Source organism: Aedes aegypti, chromosome 3 (assembly GCF_002204515.2).
Source record: "Aedes aegypti strain LVP_AGWG chromosome 3, AaegL5.0 Primary Assembly, whole genome shotgun sequence".
Classification (NCBI taxonomy): domain Eukaryota; kingdom Metazoa; phylum Arthropoda; class Insecta; order Diptera; family Culicidae; genus Aedes; species Aedes aegypti.
The window spans coordinates 41119507-41140412 of record NC_035109.1 but is presented as its reverse complement, the minus strand read 5'-3'; the positions used below and the strand labels follow the sequence as shown (position 1 = coordinate 41140412).

General features: G+C 39.4%; 1 protein-coding gene across 14 annotated transcripts in view; it reads left to right on the top strand.

Moving 5' to 3' along the window:
• Window positions 1-7501: 7501 nt before the first annotated feature.
• The window catches only part of LOC5570551 (extracellular sulfatase SULF-1 homolog), a 236792-nt gene continuing 223387 nt past the window's right edge, over window positions 7502-20906 (top strand). For 2 of the 14 annotated variants that reach the window (XM_021854651.1, XM_021854653.1), the window contains exons 1-2: window positions 7522-7840; window positions 8630-9282. The gene's annotated coding sequence lies outside the window, so the exon portion shown is untranslated. Of the gene's footprint in view, window positions 7841-7997; window positions 8350-8629; window positions 9283-20906 lie in introns of those variants that run through there. The other 12 variants (XM_021854664.1, XM_021854660.1, XM_021854657.1 and 9 more) reach the window with 12 other exon arrangements.

The window sequence follows — 20906 nt, the reverse complement described above, 5'->3', positions numbered from 1 at the left end:
ATGCTTGCTGCAGAATTACAATGGAAAAGGTAAGCACCTTCTATTTACAAGTGTAGTTGTGTGAGGCAATGAAATGCGACATGAAATCGGAGATTTATTTTGAGAATATAAATCTCATGTATATTGTCGCTAAATTGATAATGCTGTATCTGAAAGTGTTGATTAAATATTGAAATACCACCTGAAGCATTTTTCTTCACATAAATTATCCATTAAATCAGGTGATAAGCAGTTATATTTCATCGATGTTGCAAATACCAATACTATCATAACAATATGTTAATGATTTTGGAAGAAGCCATTTTGTGATGACGCACCAAAAGGCCTTAAGAAGGAATCTAGAGCGAAGCATGAGAATAAGGGAAATAATCAAGCAGCCTTTAGTGCGTTCCAGCGAAACGGTGAGTCAAATCCGGACTGTATATTCGATTCTGACGCAACATCTGTGCCATGGTGGGGTGATGCTGAAGTTTCGCAGCGAATCAATGTGGCAAACAATGCGGTGTCATCTGTTGTTGCCACTGAAAACGCAAAACTCAAGGCGGCTGTTGGAAGTGCAGTATGTGATTTGACTGTTTCAAGAGTGGTTCAAGCTAAGATAAGATCGGACAACTGGTTTCTTTAAGTTGTTCTTCTTTTCATCCATGAGCCCAGTTTGAAATTTCCCACCCTTGCGTGTTACGCTAAACAGTGATGCCATTTATATGGAAGACGATACACCACTTCATTTAAAAAAAAAAAGAGGATGATCCGGGTGCAATTTACTATCCCGTACACAAATTAAAGCTTTGTACTTAATTTCTTATATTTTCAAGCTGATTTTGCTTCAATATTTTCTTTGATGCACATCAGTCGGCAGGTTGACACGAACTTTTATGAACACCCGAAAATAATAACAGGCTAACAATGTAATTCGGCAACACAGGCAAAACCAAAACAAACGCGTCCGATGGTAATTTTCTACACGCAGCCCTACACTCGGAGACATCAAAATCAACCAATCAGCGACTGGATCAAAAATTGGATCAAATTCTATACCCAGTTGTCCGATCTTTATCTTAGGGTTCAAGTTCCAAATTTGGCGATCAACCTGCTTTCAGTGAGTAAAATCTGCAAAATCGAGTACAAAGTAATTTTCACTGCTTACACGTGTGAAGTTAGATCTGCGTCAAACGTACTGGTTGCAATAGGAAAAGAGAACGTGTGACTCTACAAGCCTGTCATGGCCGGCGAACAAATGTCCTGTGCAGCCAAAGCGAATGAAGACATGATGTTGTGGCATCGACGAATGGGGCACTTGAACAGCCACAGTTTGAAACGGCTACGCTCCCTAGCAGAAAGAATTGATTTTGTGGATACTACCATTCCGGTGTGCGCAACGTGTCTACAAGGGAAGCATAGCCGTCAACAATTCTCGCGAAACATTACTAAAGGTCCTATGTACAAATGAGAGATTCTCTGCTCTCTCGTTCTCTTTCCATTATAACAGTGGAATACTAAAGATTTTGGGAAGTTTTTCACTATAGATCGAAAGTCAATTTCCTTGACTAGCGTTTCATACAAAAAACGCAACAGAGGAGATTAATGTGACTCAGTTATTAATGAAAGAGAAAGTAAACAAAGAGAGCCTCTCAATGTTAGATAGGTCCTTTAGTAATGTTCCGCGAGAATTCAAGAATCGAGGTAGCAGAGCTTCAGATGTCCTTGATTTGGTTCTAAGTGATGTATGTGGTCCAATGGAAAAAGTTGCGATCGGTGGAAGCAAATATTTTTTGACTTTCATTGACGATGCCAGCCGGAAGACTTTCGTGTATATTTTGAAATCATGCTGGATTGCTTCGAAGACTTCAATGCGTTTGCTGAAACACAGACGGGAAAGCAGATCAAGCGATTGCGTACGGACAACGGTCTGGAATATGTCAATTCAGAGATGGAAAAGTTTCTATGAGAATCGAGAATACACCACGAGAAGCCCGTACAACCCGGAACAAAATGGCCTTGCGGAGAGTATGAATCGTACGGTGGTGGAAAAAGCTCGTTGTTTGCTGTTCGATGGTGGCCTAGCGAAGCGTTTTTGGGCGGAAGCAGTAGCCACAGCCGTGTTCCTGATTAATCGATCACCGACCAAAGGCCTCAATGTGACCCCGAGGAGCTATTCACTGGGAAGAAACTGAATCTGTCGGAATTACGGGTGTTCGGTTCGAAGGTGATGTGCCATATTCCAAAAGTGCAGCGTCGGAAGTGGGATCCTAAATCTGAAGCAGGCGTTTTCGTTGGATACAGTGAACAATCCAAAGGCAATCGAATTTTCAACCCTCGGAAAGGCAAGGTAACTATGTCGTGATGTGGTGTTATTGAGCGAAAAGAAAATGTTCTTGGAAGTAAGTCAGGAGGCACGTGAACAGGAGCGATTACAAGGGGTGGATCACTTCTGATGCATCTGTAAAATTTCAATGCATTTAAATGCACACTCAGCAAATTCATGGCTTGCTCCAATGTTTATTCTCAATCTTTGTCAAAATGTCAAACTCATTGAGCGTTTCGGGGCGCTTAGGGAAAGCTACTGTTCTCCCAAACAAAACACTGCATGTGTTACCTCGTATTGAAACCGGTCTTGTCTTCCGTACTGTCTGATCAAGCGACTGATAGAGGTGATACCACCCGCAGCCAGTGCGAAAGAGCTATTTTGTGATGCCGATCATAGTAAGAGAAGTCTTAATAACTTACTGCAAACCGGCAGCTGTGTAAGCGCTTCAAAGAAGCTTCAGACCAGCTCCAACTATTGTTTTTTTGCTGGCCGCAGTGAGGAAAATTCTAAAAACTTCACTTTCGGTCGGCTCAGGAATACGTGCTTCGAAGAAGCCTCGGCCTAGCTACTCGTGCCACTCTTTGGATCTATTGGAGTATCGAATATGGAATCAATGTAATCCTAATCATTCATACTCTTGAATATTCAGAACCCTTATCTCCCGTCAGTTTGTAAGTTAAACAGTGGAGTCGGAGGGTATCTAGAAACGAGTTATGTAGTGTCAGTTATTTCAACGACTTTTAGACACCAGCCCTTTACCTACACTCGTGTTCCTTCATGTAATCGAAATATTGCGGGGATTAAACGCTTCGACATAAAAATGTTCATTCTGCAAGGAAAACTGGAAGCAACACTTGAGAGGGAGTATGTCAATTTAAAGAGCTCATCGTTCTTTAACTGTCCCCAAGATCCCCAACCGACATTTTAGGAAAAAAATAAGATGTTTGGACAAAAAATGTAGGCAATTGTTTTTTTTAATCATTAATTTGCGAATCTATGCAGATTTCTATTTGCCACTGGTAAGCAGATTGTAGCTAGGTTTCTTGCGAAGAAGGTTCCGAGTACTTCTGATTAGTCCTCAGAACGTGCGACAATGTATTCCTGTCATCCATTTATCCTTTCTTCACTCTGCATCTAAAACTATATAGAACGTTCTTGAAGTAAAAGTCCTTAAATAATCAGATGCTTGATCGAAGTTTAGTATCGGCCAAAATTTTTAAACTTATTATACCTTCCGGTTTTAAAATATCTTGATTATCTGAAACGAATAAAGTTTGTGATTAGGTAGTTGAAGGAAATCATTCTAGAGTACCAAATATACTGCTTCGCGACTAAAAATGGGTGAACCAACGTGCGAAGTTCGATTTTTGACCAACTTCGCCGCGTCGCAGCTCGATTCTCAATAGTGCGCATAATGCACACGGCGGAGGGCATAGATGCGCTCTATAGCGAAGCGACTCGCGACGCGGCGAAGTTGGTCAAAAATCGAACTTCGCACGTTGGTTTACCCATTTTTAGTCGCGAAGCAGTATACAACAATTTCATAGCAATCACAACAAACAATGACATGTTGCTATAGTACTATACAATGGTATGGGCCAGTGCTAAGTTGATGTGAATAGCAAAAAAATGCATTTGATGCAAATTGATGTACATCTGATGTGCACTGAAAAAGTGATCAACCCCTTGAGCGATTATGAATCTCGACCTCAAAATATCGACCTTGTGAACGCAATCAAGTTGCGGATGAACTTGCAAATACCGATGAAGAATATGAAGCCGAGACAGACGACAGCGCAAATGACACAATTACGACGATTACATCAGCTACGCCTGCGCTCCCTCCGCAACAAGAAGATACACGATCGACCGTGGTCAGGCGCAGCGTAAGGGAGAGCCGAATTCCACACTGAGAACAGCGTTGCGGTTGAAAATACTATATCAGAGGGTTAAATTAAATACACAACGCCACTTGATTTGTGCAGACTAAATTCGCATTTATTTAGAATATTTTGTGCAATCAATTTTACCATGGCACCATTTGTATAGTAAAAATTACTATATCATGGTTAAAAACTTGCAGCTGACCAGTATCGAACCGAGGATCTGGCGATTGTCAAGCGCGAACGCTAGCCGCTCGGCTATCGACGCGGTTGGATTGAGAGGGAACAAAACGCACATAAAAAGCGTTCATGATAGCTCAATCGTGGTTGGAATAGTAAATTTAAAAACACGTTCATGGCTCTCATTACTGCAACGCTTGTTTCAGTGCAGGCAAGTATCAACATTTTGATTTATCGTGTAGTGCTTTTACTGAAAACCTTCCCCTATCTCGTTTATGTGAACCGGAGTCTTATCGAGAAGCTATCCTGCGAGATGATCGAACGTTGAGGTGTGATGCCATGCGGGAGGCTCTAGATGCGTTGATGCTAAACGACAGCTGACTGTCGGGGAGCTGACTGAGCTACCGGCTGGATGACGAGCCCTGAAATGTAAATGAGTTTACAGAATCAAGACCAATGTAGATGGAACCATGGTTCGCTATAAGGCTCGTTTAGTGATAAAGGGGTTTTCACAGCAGAAAGGAGTAGATCAGGACCAGACTTATTCTCCGGTGGTGCGTTATGCCACAATTCTTTATCTCTTTGCAGTGGCTGCTCAACTGAATCTAGATGTCTTCCAAATGAATGCCATAACTGCGTTCCTGCGAGGAGAATTGGATGAAGAAGACATCTATATGGAACAGCCGGCAGGTTATGAAGATGTAACTTGTCCTAGAAGGTTTGGCGACTACGCAAGGCGTTGTACGGGCTGAAACAAGCCAGCCGCATATGGAACAAGAAGTTGGATGCGGAACTGCAGAACATCGGTCTCAAGCGTTCCAGCTACGATCCCTGTGTCTACTATCATGTGGATGGTGAGCAAATAATCGTGTTTACGTCGACGACTTCCTGCTGTTTTCGAACAACAAGGAATGGGTAAGCCACGTGAAGAATCGATTGATGAAAACGTTCCAGATGAAGGACCTAGGTCGAGCTGAGCAAGTTCAAGGAATGAGAATCACCCAGAAGGAGAACGGTATTATGTTGGACCAGCGGCGGTGTCTTGAAAATCTACTGCTGCGTTTTCGGATGAACGACTGCAACACAAGCTCAAGTCTGTGTAATCCGACACAAAAATTGACGAAAGCTATATGTCCACGGACTACTGAGGAGAAACACAAAATGAAGGGCATTCCATTTCGTCAACTAGTTGCAATTCCTGGCACAGTGTACACGACCCGATATTGCTTACGCTGTGAACTCTGTAAGCAGCTTTAGTGGCAATTCTGGCGAAGCTCATTGGACTGCGACAAAGCGTATTTTGCGCTATCTCAAAGGAACGCTCAACATGAAGTTGGTTTGGCAATGATGCTGATACCAGGCGATCTAATACGGGGTATGTGTTTCAATACGCAAGTGGCTCAGTGTCATGGAGTTGCAAGAAACAGCCAAATGTGGCGTTGTCTACAATTAAGGCTGTACTCGGCGTTGTCTACTGCAACACAAGAAGCTGTATGGTGGCGCGGACTACGAGGTGAACTATTTGCTATCCAAGATGCTGCGATAACCGTAGTGCGATGCCCCTAGCCGAAAAGGAAATTGGCTATTCTTCTCGTACAACACACATAGACATGCGGCATCATTTTGTAAGAGTAAAGTTGAACGATGGTACAATAAAAGTTCAGCACGTAGGATCGGATTCGCAAAAGGCTGACGTACTTACGAAGGCGGTACCGATTGCAAAATTTGTTGAAGCTGCAAAACAATTAGGATTACTTCAAATTCCTGGTTAAGGAGGAGACTTTTCAATATCGTAATAACCCATGAATTTGTAATTTAATAAAGACTCATTCTGTTCTATCACAAGCTACAAACCAGACGTATATATCATTAATTTTCATCGGGCAGGGTGGTGCAATTTCGTGGTGCTGCAAACGTCAGCAGACAGTGTAGCACTTTCGACATGGGAAGCCGAGTACATGGCACACTCTGCAGCCGTCCAAGAAGCGCCTGAGAGCAACGTTCGACATCGATGAAGCCGTGAAGGTCAATTGCGATAATCAAAGCACTATTCTGCCCATAAAAGCATATCAGTCCCATGTCTGCTGGATTTCCTATTCACATGGGACAATTATGTGTTTATGGGCAGTATTGCAGTTACACTTTTTTCATAAAGTTAGCGCTAAATGTTACTTAAAATATTGATATTAGTTGATTTGCTTAAGTGAAACATGTATTCAAGCCTCAAGGGTCTTGCGATTTGTACCAAGAAAGTCCATATACGATAGTAGAAATTCATCCGCGTGGATTTCAACAGTTCTTGTTCGATGCCATGTCGTAGAGGATGTTTTGCTTCAGTTTTCACAATTTTTGCGGCGCTCATTTTAAATCCACATCCAGCGGCAACGTTGACGCGCAGATAATATGCGCGCTATTCAAACGCAACGTCTAAATTTAAGTAGGTTCGTTCTTCAAGGCCGTAAATGTTCCAAATTTACTAAATCAGACACATTTAATGATTTCTATTATTACTTCGACGGTATATCGACATTTTGAGACAATCGCATTCCGTGGCTTTTTCTTGCAGAGCACAATAATTTGACACTTTGAGGCCCGGTACTCACGCTGTCAGCTCGTACCAAACTAGATGTTTGTAACACGGACAGTAGCGATATTAGCATTCTTAGGTTAATGCTTGTACTATTCAAAACTGTGGTATAGTTTTTCCTGTCCAACAATTATGGATCAGAGCTTCAAAGTTCAAGGGTAGGATGACATTTTATTTCCTACGGAAGGAAAACGTTTGTTTGAGCATATTATGACTGATTGCAAAGGTATATAGATTTATGGTACACGTGGGTAAAATGTGTTCTGCTGTTTATTTTATATTTCAAATACCAAGTATATACTTTGGCCAAGAACGTTATCGAATGATTAACTCAGTCAAAGCCTGGGCAAGTAATGGCGATAGGCCTTTTTAGTTCCACACTTGTACGCCATCTACAATGATGTTCCGCGAAGTTCTGTGCGTTACTAACAACTTGGCGAGCTTTTATCTATATCAAAAGCTCCCAAAGAGCACTGGTATTGGTACCGTGTACAATTCAGTAGCATAGGATGGTGGCGACCGGTGGGTCCGGCGTTTTTTAGTTGTAGTGGTCCGTTTGCTGTCTAAAGATCGTCGTTCTGTGTTCGGCTTCTGGCGGGATGCCAAAACAAAACTGGTTTCCTCCAGCAAAACCAGAATCAGTCGTAGTGCAACCGTGGTCGACGTTGGTTCATTTAGGAATTCGTGTTCGGTTGGTCGCCTCCGCGAGTTTTGACTGTTGGCAATATAAAACATGTGAAAAGTGTGTGAACTCATAACATAAACATTCACCCTGGCTAGGAGATTGACTTGAATGACGTCGGCATCTGGCTTGTATAGAACTGCCAAAACCAACGTGAACATAATTGTTGTTGGTAGAAAGTGCTGTATTGGGGTCGCAGGGTAGATAGAACCACTTCCACGTTGAGCTGCACTTCATGTTGCAGCGGGAGAAAGTGCATCTTGGTTTAACCGGCAGCGGCTTAGTTCGATGCGCAATCATCATCATCATCATCATTAACGTATAGGCATTGATCCAGCCGCGGTGGCTTCTTTTTGATATTCCCGGTTCTCTATCGCCGGCCGCCAGCTTCAGTTGCTTGTGTGTATTGTAATGTAGCATTGCTTGCTTCGTATTTTCGACAAGTTCTTTTCGATTATGCTGTGCGCTGATTTTGAGAGGCGGCACGAAGGAATTCGAAGGCAACATTGTTGTCTGGTTGTCCTGGCGGTCAGACAAGTTCTGCTTGTCGACGTTCTTCTAAAAAGTCGCTGATTTGTGGTACCATTGAGATGTCGTATACTACGCGTTGAACCTTCCATGAGCGGATGTTGTTGGGCCATACGTTTCTTCATTTCATTGAGTGGATTCAGAGTCTGGAAACAAGTTTCAACTGTTACTGAAAAATCAGGTGAAAATATAATTCACGTTTCAAAAGAATTCGGCTCAGTTATGCCTTTGGCACATGAGCCTAACAAATAAATGAATAAGTAAAAAAATGTTTTAAGAGGAAACCAAATGTTTTCGTTTTAAGGTTTTTGAACCTGGTTTTCACTCAAACTTGAAGCAATGTTTATTAAAAACTATCATTGCTGTCTGCAATGCCATGAATTATTTTCATTGTGATTTTGAAAAATTTAAACAATAAAACTGGTTTTTAAGTATTGATGATTGAATGATGGTTTTTTGAGCATGAATACTATAGTTCCAATACCAAAACTCGAAACTTTGAGCTGCTAGTAAGTTGTTCACTTCAATGTTTGTTCATCGTATACCTACCAAGTACTGAACGGGGGAATAACTTCGGCATATCGGAGAACTTTACGCATGGATAAGCTGCTGGAGTAGCCAACAACGAACTCAGCGAAGGAAAGTGAAACAACAACAGCTGATGGCGAGAATGGCAAAAGGCACGTGTGAATATCGAAACGAAATGGAAGAAACCTAACCGCAGCCTGTGTTCGTGTCAAAGTTGCCACGAAGGAAGAATACCGGCCATCAGGCAGGGACAGCTGTGTCTGCTCTGCTGGAAAGGAGTCAGTGTGGCGTTGTGATAAGAAGAATAATAGTTGAATGGGGCAACAACATCCAGAACATCAACCAATGTCGTTCAGTGCTTAGAAGTTGAGTGCCCGCGAAGGTGTTTCTTTGAGGCAAGTTAAGTTGCTTGAATCGGTTTGATTATAGTGCACAGAAGAAATGAATGAAAAGATGCTTCCTGAATAGTGAGAGAAGAACCTGTTTTCCATGTACGGGGCGAAGTGATTTTGGAGCATCGAACAGAAGCAGAGTGTGGTGTTTGTAGTAATAATTTGATCTTGCACTGGAGGTGTAAACTGATCCGGTAAGTTAAAGTTTTTTACTTGTGTTCGATACTCATGATGGTCTATTACATAGCCTATAACATTCTAAAACTAAAATAACAACTCGTGGAAACGATTAAACTAAAACATCATTGTCAGATGCGCCCTTCTACAAGTCTCCATACAAGCTAGGTCCCTGCAGGCCTGGACTAAACATAGTTCCAGTTAGGCTAAAGTGACCAGATATGTTTGGCTACAATGCGGGACGAAATTTGTAAACATTAGAAAATTAGTTTGAGGAAAATGTTTTCGCACTTTCGCTCAAACTCCACATTTAATATTAAATATTCTAGTAGGATTTCCATAACCTGTTGCGAAAGAGTTTTCAATATTGAACAGATAAAAATAACAAAATATTATTAAATGTAGATCTTAATCACGAAGTTTCCTTTAAACCAAAATTCCAATCAAAATGTTGTATACTTTTCAAGTTGATTTCAGAAATATTGAAACAACATATTTTAGTAATTTGAACTGAATCCTAATAAGATTGTGGACTAAATAAAATCCAAGAAAGAATCTTTATCATGAAGGATTCTGAGTCAGATTAAGTGAGTTGATTTGCTGAACAAAATTGAGATTTGATTTCGGGCAAAATCTTTGCAGCAATTAAAAAAAACCAGAAGAGAACCAATGCAAATTTTTTAAAGATTCTTAATAAAGTAAATGGAGATTGCGGTTTCAGTCACGAATTAAGCGTTGATCATTTTAAATCATTGCCAACGTTTCGATCCAGTTGTTGCGATCTTCTTCAGGGCTCGATAGGAATCAACTTGTCGTTAATTCGTGTCTGGTCTTATTCATCATCAGCCCCCCATATCGGATGGTGGGTGGGTGGTACGGAACAAGAATTTTACACAAAAATTGCCTGTTGTCTATTGCCGTCGGCTAATCACGGTCAACAACTGGATCGAAACGTTGGCAATGATTTAAAATAATCAACGCGTAATTCGTGACTGAAAGTCGAAATCTCCAATCATCATCATCAAAGTCCAGTCAATCTTCCTTAACATTCTGATTAAAATCATTAGGAAAATTCTGAACAAAATAATGAATTCCTTAGCAGTGCCATTTAAGAAACTCCTAGATCAAGAGTTAAAAATATAATAAATGCTGTTGCGTATCCTGGAAGTATTTTGATAAGACCTGAGCTGAAATATTGTGATATTTTTACCAGTGAATACTGTGGAAATTCTTATTTCTATCAGAATTGTATAAGAATTCTTACCAGGGGTGTGTACTATGAGGATTTGTCGGTATCGGCGATATCATATTGAATCAATATCGGTATCGGCGATATATCGGATTTGACATTATCGATATCTAACCGATATTCGATAATTTTCAAAAGAGATGTTTAAAAATGTAACTGACAATACCGGCTTCGTTTGACACCAACTGTTGCATTATGGAGTCGATTACTTAGGGATATTTTGCCATATCCAATTAATTTTTAAAATTTATTCAACAATTTTCAATTATGTAGTATAAACAACAAATGTTGTTCTGATTTATCGGAATTGTTATCGGATCGATAATAGCTTTATCGATATCGGAAAATATCGAGCCGGCAGATATCGGATATCGTATCGATAAACTCGATCCGATAATATCGATATTAACGATGATATCGATATTTGCACAGCTTTAATTCTGACCATGGGTTAATCCATGGATTCTATTTATTTTGATTGAAACCAAATAATTACAGAAATGTTGAGTGCGAAAGGAATTATGTTAGGATTCCAATAACATTTTAAAAATATTTCAACGTAAAATAATTTCCTGTATTGATTCTGTTAAGATTTTTTGAGCAAAAATGTCAATTACATAAAACATTTTGAATACTTTGTTTGTTGTGGATTGTTGCCTCTACTTGCGGATCGAGTTTCAGATGTCTCAAAAATTTAATGGATTTAAAACGTTATAAATCTTGTAATAGCCTATAATGAGTGTCGAACACAAGTATAAAACTATAGTTCAAAAGAAATAGGAATAATCAATATGGAACAGAATCTTCAATCGAGAATTTCTCAATGATAACGTTTTGCAGATAGACCTTCAAGTATTTCGCAAGGATCAATAATGTGAGAAAAACACTATACAATGGCAACATATTGAAATAATATGAGAAAAAATCAAAAATATACGAAAGGACCAATCTGATTTTGATGGAAACTTCCAGTTAGGCCCTATTAGGTTTATCCTTTTCATATAGGCCCTTTTGAAATTTGAACAAAATAACCTCTAAAAATGCATTTTGCTCGTCCGTGAGAGTTTGTAGCGAAAATTTACGTGAAATTTGATACGAATAATGAAAAATCGAGTTTGTTTACATTTTGCAGCTAGGCCCATTTCAAAAGTTACGCTAGAAATATGCACTCAAAATTAAAAAATCTATGATTTAGCGAAGTTTTCACAATTTCAAAATTATTCTATTAAATTCATGCACACATCAGCAAATACCAGGAAGGTGGCATGAGCCAATATTTACCAACCCAACATCAATTCAACATGGCATCCAGTGTTTTGATTATTTTGGGAGGGACAAAACATATGTTTTATGGGTAGGAGACATCAATGATACCTCGCTGATGCGTAAAACATTAAACAAAATGATGAACTAATGAAAAGCGTCATCAAAAACGACGATTCAATGCGATATGTTTAATTGCCAGAATCTAGCACTAGCAGCGTATGAGCCGTATACTCGAAAATCAGGAGTAAAGTTAGGGCAAACCGACCAGAAAGTGGGTACCAAAACGCGAAGTACCAAAACGATGTGAGGAAGAGCCGAAATGTATGCAGGATGACAGCCGTGTCAGTTCCCCTGGCAAATACAATCAACTCTCCTTAACTCGATGTTGAAGGGATCATCGTGTGAGGGAGGTATAACGGAGCATAAAAGCAGTGCAAATGCGATTCAAGGGACCATCGAGGAAGTACTGAAAATCAACTTTTACTATGGTTCTCTAACTCGATATCGAGATACGGAAAATCGATCAAGGGAGAGCTGACTGTATGTTGCCAAAATGTGACCATGTTGTTGGATGTGAAAAATATTGACATCTTAAAATTATATTGAACAATTTGTTTTAGGTCCCACTTGCTTCGGGGTACCTTATATCTTTAATATAATTACCCTTAAGTATGATCCTTTTATGTACCTTAAATGATCCCAAAGCGTTTATGTTGTTATTTAATGTTTTAACGACTCTTTGAGTTCTCTAAAACAAATTGATTCAATATTATGACTTGAATTTTAACCATACTTTCATTAAAAATTTGGAAAATAAGTAATAAGTAAACGTAAGCTTTGGATTTAGTTCAGTTACTTCATAAGATCATATACTATAGCTGGATTGACAATTGCATGAATTTTTAGATTCTAATGAAATTGTTTATTTGCTAGTAGATACAATTTACGTTCCTAAATTGTACGATAGATTTGATCGAGACTTGTTTGTTTTCACGCACGTTTTTGGTTTGTGTTGTGAATAAGAATAAATATTTAATTATAGGAACGTTGCATCTGCAAACTTGGAGCGACTGTAATCCATGTTAGGAGCGCTCACAACAGCGACTGTTCCTCATGTCAAGTCAAATAACAAGTTAGAACAAGTTTTCGCGAAACAAGTTATAAACAGTAACAAAAACATAAAATCCTACCCCTTTGAAGAAGGTAAAATAAAATAACAGAAACGTAGGACGTAGGAGCAACATACGTGTCAGCTAAGACTGCAGTGCCAAAGACATCTTAAGCCGGTAAAACTACATAGTCGTTATCACTAATCGTTATTATCTATGCTAATTTGCAGCTAACACTTTGAATGTGTATTCTTCAAGTTTACCTGTAACTTGGAATTGTTACCCAATGCTGGAAACTTATAACCTTATTTATGAATCCAACAGAAATCAGTGTCTTAACAATAGAACCAAGTTTATGATATTTAGTGCACTACTAAAAGAATCATTTCTTTGTTAAATCTATTAGTTGTTAGAAAAACAAATCAATAAAAATCTACTTTTTGTTGAAATTTGAAAAGATTGTGAATTTATAATAATGCACAATAGTTTTTTTTCTCATCTTCTCACTTCGCTGTTATACTTTTGCTGACTGTTGTATGATTTCTGACAATTCTGATCAAGATTCAGTAAAAATCTCAGGATTCTGTGGTGATCTTGCTTTGAATTCTGTGAGATAATGCGCAGAATCTCATCTCAGAGTCGGAAACGGTTTTATTTTGTATTTTTTTTATCCTAGATTTTTTTTGAATACTTTTCAGGTTTTTTTGGGGACATTTCCGTTTCATGTCCAAAACATACCGTGCGACGTCTCAATTTCGTATGGTGTATTCATGAGAAGTTCCAAAGCAAGTTCCTTTTAAGTTTTCATCCACAAATTTATTGAGAACCCTGAGTAATTAATAGAAAATTTTCTTCGAAGTTTACAATAGATTCTTGGTAACATTCTAGCCAAAACCTTTTTAGGATTCTTGTTGGATTTCTGATGAATGGCGTATTCATGAAGATTTGCATAACAGGTTTTTCCAAAAATCGCGGAAAACATCTGTTCAGAAAGATCCTGCCTAAGACTGCATCAGTGAAGAGAAGCCACATCAGTTTGCAATTTTTTATCCTAGATTATTTTGAATACTTTTCAGGTTTTTATTATGCTTCACCCGTGGCACATCATGTTTTGTTCAAATAATGGGAAATTTTCAAAAAAGGTTTTCTGCGAAACCTATTCCTTGTGCTCTGGAGTAGCCAGATCTGTTGGTAGCGAGGTCATTCTTCATTTATTGACATATTTTTTCGTTCAAATAACGGTAATGTCATAAAATAAGCCTTTCTGGAACCTGTACGTGATGCTCAGGAGTAGAAACACAGGATCTATTCCTCATTAATTGACATGTTCTGTCGAATTCATGAAGATTGACACGTCACACGGTTTGTTATGGATACAAAACAGAAATATCTCAAAGGAGGCCCTGGTGGAACCTGTGCTTGGAGCTATGGAGTGGCCACATCACATGTTAGTATGTTAATTCTTCTTTTATGGACATGTTTTTTTTCTACAATTCACAAAGATTGAGACAAAAGCAGAAATATCCCCAAAGAAGCCCTTATGGAACCTGTGCCAGAAGCTCTGGAGTGGCCAAATCTTTTGTTACCGCGTTATTATTTATTTATTGACAAGTTATTTAAAAATTAATTAAAATTGGAATGTCGCACCGTATGTTTTTGGACATAAAATGAAAATGTTCCCAAAGAAGCCCTCGTGGAACCTGTGCCTGAAGATCTGAAGTGGCCACATCTGTTCGTACCGCGCTTTTTTTTCTTTTATTGACAAGTTCTCTCAAATTCACGAAGATTGATACGTCGCACGGTATGTTTCCGACAAAAAACGGAAATGTCCTCAAAGAGGCCCTGGCGGAACCTGTGTCAGGTACTGTGGAGTGGCCACATCTATGCATATTTAGTTTATTCTGTCGTTATTGACATGTTCTCCCAATTTCATGAAGATTGAGACGTCGCACCGTATGTTTTGGACATTAAACGGAAATGCCCCCAAAGAGGACCTCATGGAACCTGTGCCAGGATCTGGAGTGGGCATATCTGTTTGTACCGGAGTTTTTTTTTCTTTTATTGATATGTTCTCTCGAATTCACGAAGATTGATACGTCGCACGGTATGTTTCCGACAAAAAACGGAAATGTCCTCAAAGATGCCCTGGCGGAACCTGTGTCAGGTGCTCTGGAGTGGCCAAATCTATTGAAATTTAGTTTATTCTTTCTTTATTGACATGTTCTTTTGAATTCAAAAAGACTGATTCGTCGCACGGTACGTTTTGGACATAAAACGGAAATGTCCCCAAAGAGACCCTCGCCAGGAGATCTGGAGTGGCCACATCTGTTTGTACCGGAGTTTTTCTTCTTTTATTGACATGTTCTCTAGAATTCACGAAGATTGATATGTTGCACTGTATGTTTCCGACAAAAAAACGGAAATGTCCTCAACGAGGCTCTGGCGGAACCTGTGTCAGGTGCTGTGGAGTGGCCAAATTTATTGAAATTTAGTTTATTCTTCCTTTATTGACATGTTCTTCCGAATTCATGAAGATTAAGACGTCGCACGGTATGTTTTTGACATGAAACGGAAGTGTCCCCAAACTGGCCCTGGCGGAACTGGCTACGATGCTCCGGAACGGACCACTTATTCAAATTATGTTGAAACGATGACAATCGACCATTATCTCACGTTTTACATAAAAACTTTAGTGTTGTAGCTGAAATTAGTAAAACAATAAACATTTCCCGAATTTGGCACCCTTGTGACCCCATTACAACCCGGAATATCCCCGGCATGGTTCCGAATACAGAATTGTCCATTTATGATAAATAACTGAAACCTTTTTAAAGTAAACTGAGGGTAGTTTCAAAAAAATCGAATGGAAATTGACGAAATGGCAGCTATTTGAAAATGCCTTGTCGGAGGCCGGTAACGTAAAGGTTAATTTTATTGTATCCCATTATTGTATGTATTGTATAACGATGCTTTGGTTTTATCATATAACATGGGTGATATCGGGAGGGTGCATCAGGGCATCATTGAAGTTACAGCTGGACAATGGAGTGGAGTGCCAGCCGGAGTCACGGTTTGCAGTAACAGTAACATCCTTGTAGATGGGTTCTTCTATCCCAACAGTTGTAATGGATTTTACGCGCCTTTCTTATAACAAACCAATCATTATACTTTCTGTTGGATCATATTATTGGAAGGAGATTTTTTATTTCCCGCGGGTTTCGCGTAAGTGCCTTTACTTACGGGTCCGTCACACCCCCTTTTGGCCCTTCAAACAATAGTATGTTGATTTCAGTTTGATAATGAAGGTTGTCTTTACTGCAAAGTGGAACCGCATGCAGAGCAAGACTCAAGCTAGGATGGTGGCCACCTACATACATACATACATACATACATCTCAGAGTCGGAAAATGTCAAAACAGAAAATTGATTTTGGACTCAACAACTAGTTAATGTCGACGTATAGTAAATAAATTGAAACACATCAAACTGAAACCTTAGCAGTAATTTTTTAAACCAGAGCTGAGGCACTTTTGCTGATTTAAGATAGAGAAGAATGGAACCCGATCAGTTTACCGGACATATAACAGATACTCAAAATTTACATCAAAAGCAATCATTTACATCGGAAAGCCCAACCAAGAATATTTTTTCGTTTCTCGATATCGAGTTAGAGGACTGTAGTAAAAGTTGGTTTTCTCGATAGTCCCTTGGATCGTCTGTAATTCAGTAGGGGTCCAGATAGCCGTAGCGGAAAACTTGCAGCTATTCAGCAAGACCAAACTAAGGGTCGTGGGTTCGAATTCCGCCGGTCGAGAATCCTTTTGTAAAGGAAACTTTCTCGACTTCCCTGGGTATAGAGCATCTTCGTATTTGTCACACGATATACCCTTGCAAAAATTGTAAATTGGCAAAGAAAGCGCTCATTAATAAACTGTAACAATAAGCTGAGAAGCAGGCTCTGTCCCAGTTGTGACGTAACGCCATAAAGGAGAAGGAGGAGAATCCAGCAAAAAAAATAGTACAATATACACGGAGCGCTTTGTACACCGGGAGGCACCTCCGCACAAACATTTTTTTCGAATTGCTTGCACGCTTCATGTCGTTGCCGGCCAAAAGGCGGCTGCGGCGGTGAACGAAATTGTTGTCTCCTTTTTTTCCCCCGCACACAAACCACGACCGCCAATCTGTAAAAATTGCCCCAAAGGAAGAAAACCAGACTCCGAATTGGAGACGGGCTCGGAAACTACAGCACACGGGAGAACGTAGACGTCTGACAACATGCACCTGCCAGAAGCACCACCACCAGACTGGATGTTCTGGATTCGGAGCTGATATGATGAGCACTTGCTAGCTGCATTCGGGCGAAAATGGCACTTTTTATCTCGTGCCGTCGTGTGTATTGCCTGCAAAAGCTTTCCCGATCGGTGGAAAATGATTAAGTGGGGCCGTTTAGCAATGCAATCTTGGAATACAATCTACGTGCTGTCGAAAATCAAGAAGAATGCTCGTCTGTTGCATGGTACCAAGATGTATAAAGTACATTACATGCTACGTTTGATTGTAGGTAATACAAATTTATGAAAAAAAATAATAGAACGAGCTCACCGATCCATCCAAAAGCCAGTGGTGGGAACGTATGTACATGTAAATGAGAATACATCATGAATTTAAAAAGAAAAACCTCCAGGAACTCTCAAAAACTCGGTTTTTATTTGATTTCACATCATTCTTAATTACTTACAATTTTAACACAATTGTGTCGTTTGAATAGATCGCTTTTTGGCGTCTCATACAGCTCGGGCAACCCTCGAAAGCTGCTCCAAGTGAGGCAGGAGACAGCAACGTTTATCGTTTTTGAAAGAACATTAACTATGTTCAAAAGAGCAAAACAAAAAGACTGAAAAGTGCGATTTGTCTGCACGATACCGTGCCGTATCTCGTTTGGGTCTGTGAAGGGCCTCTATTCATACATGCATGGCTTTTCTATTGTATGCTATCTATTATTTCGCGTACATTACGATTGCTCGGCGACTACTGCACCGGAATGGCTGATTACATCCGCTATGGATTTTTTTTTAACTCTTTCATAAAAGATGCGGAGGTATTTGGCCACAATATGCGTCGTATTGAAGTGCTGCTTATTGCAAAGTTTCAGACGGTTCGGCCAAGAAAACCCCCTAATGCCAATGTAAATCTTTGAAGTGCCCAAGTAGCTCTGCACCTCTTTGTTTAACTAGTCAATTTAAAAGCCTTCAAAAATTTGTTTTTAAATTGTTGTCTTTGTATCAATTATGGCAATAGTGTTCCTGGCATTCGCCACAAAAGTGTGCCAATTATGGATCATCAATTATTAAATTATTATTGCAAATTCCACACGAAATGAACTCAAATGTCACTTTTATTCATGGAAGTGAGGATCGACGAAGATAAATAGATACTGTACTTTGCAGAGGCATGTTCTAACAAACGCTTGTTTTTTTTTTTTTCTCTCAAATCCCCAATCGAGAGCGAAACCTGCCAAACGGCCTTTATGACGGGCCGACCCGGCACACAGACGGAGGACATAGCAATACCACCCTTCCACCCCTGTTACTGCCCAGTATCTGTCCACGGGGCGGCAAATGTACTGATAAGAAGTCGATCGTCCGTTGTTGGCGCCATTCGACGCAACTTCTTTTGAGGTTGATCGACTGATTGAGCCTGCCGCAGAGAGGTGGTCCCATTGAACCTGGCCTGGCGGTGTGCAAACTAAGGGGGATGGCAAAAATACAAAATTCACGAACTCGTTTATTTGAACAGCGTTTTGCAGCGAAGTGTAGTGTGCCGAAACAGGTTTGGGGTTTGCTTGCTTGCGCTTGCCATTCGTTTGAGGATTTCGGTGAGTTCTCACGAGCGCGAGTTGGCTATATGGGATTCTTTCGGAATAAAGCGACGTAAATTATCATCGATTAGGACTCTCATAGCATCTTCTTGGGCATAGCCAGCATTTATTTCTCGTCTATGAGATGGTGGTTCATCCTTAGCCGAGTGGTTAGAGTCCGCGGCTACAAAGCAAAGCCATGCTGAAGGTGTCTGGGTTCGTTTCCCGGTCGGTCCAGGATCTGTTCGTAATGGACATTTCTTAGACTTCCCTGGGCATAGAGTATCATCGTACCTGCCACACGATATACGTTTGCAAAAATGGCAACTTAGGCAAAGAAAGCTCTCAGTGCCCATAAGAACACTAAGGTGAGAAGCAGACTCTGTCCCAGTGAAGACGTTAATGCCAAGAAAAAGAAGAGAAGATTGTCTATAACATCTTGATATTTTCAATGTAATCCTTGAAGTTCCTTGGAGTTTTGAATGCATATACTTAGTATTCCCTTACTCACATTACATGCTGTAAAAGAAGCAGTCGTTGATCTGTGTCTGAATTCGGCTTGCAAAATACTGTCGTGCGCCCTGAGACGATTCGACCCTGCCGCGTTGACTGAGACCATTTGAGCAGTCTGAGTAAATTCTGGGATTATAACTTGCAGACTCATCATCTGGTAATTGATTTAATGAATTGTATTGTACTGTAAGTAAGCTGAAATGGTGGCTAGTTAGAAGTCAAGTGTTTGCATACAAATTAAGTTTTTTTTTTCTGTTGTTCTATAAATCACCTAAAATTATCGTTGAAAAATTTTAAAACAGTGGAATATTATACAATATTAACTCAAAATCGAACAAAATGTAATTATACATTATATTGTGCAAAATAGGTTTTATGGTGTTTGAATAACTATTAAAATAATTGTAAATTTTTATTCGGGATGTTATATAAAATATAATTATTTTCATTTCGATTTAGCAATATTGTTTGATTTGCTGCGAAAAGTAATCATTCCAAATTTCAGGGTCAGAGTGAATTGTATTTTGTCGATATGCATGCAAACCGTAAACAATTAAATTTTATTATTTCCACAATTCGATACGAATGACATCATAAACATTAATGTTTCACATATGCCAAGCCGCGCTGTGGTGATCACATATCGGCGAAAATAATGTTTGACTAAGCACTATATAGGAATACACACCGTGGGCTGTGATGCACGTGCCATCATTGTATAGGCAGGGCGAAGTGCAGTTTCGTATGAGTTTGCATTAGCGGATTCAAATTGCAGGTGCTCGACTTGGTGACTAATCTATCTGCCCCAGTAAGTAATCAGTTATAACACGTTGATCAGGCTCACAAAGCAAATCCTCGAAATTCTTACTTCAATTTTGGTGCAAAAAATAACAAACATGTAGATAACTTCATTGCCAGCTTTGACGCGTATAAAAGTAATAATTTACCGTTACTTTAATTGGGATAAGCATACCAGGATCTTTTCGTTTGACTTTCCTGGACATAGCGTATCATCGTACTTCACGATATACGAATGGCAACTTTGGCACAGAAAGCTCTCAGTTAATAACTGTGGAAGTGGTCATTGAACACTGAGCTGAGATGCAGGATCTTTCCCAGTGAGGACGTAATGCGCCAAGAAGAGGAAGAAGAATACCGGTTTGCTTCATATTATGAACATTAATAATTCATAGAAGGGACTTATAGTAAAGTTGATTGCAATTTCAATGATTTGAACAAGAACACGTTTTCAGATTCTTTCTAAAATTTCTCTTGAATTTCTGACCAATTAGTTTTCGAGGAGATTTCTACAAAACATATTTAGAATTTAATCGAATTTTTTGAAAACGTAATCACTATTCTAGATCTGGAAATTGAAAAGTCACACAATTTACAGCGAAGAGTTATTGATGCCCTTTTAGACATATTTTACAAGTTTTCGTTATTATTAAAACGAACAAAAAAAAAAAAACAAAAGGAATGTAGCCAAAAACTATTTATTTATTTTAATGCGAAAACATAGCTCCAAAAATTTTAATAAAAATTGCTAAAGCAGTTTCGATGAATTCGTTTCGTGTGTCTTGTGACAAGAAAGATCGTAACAATAATTTTGCCAAAAGATCAAACACGAATTTCTTTCTCCAG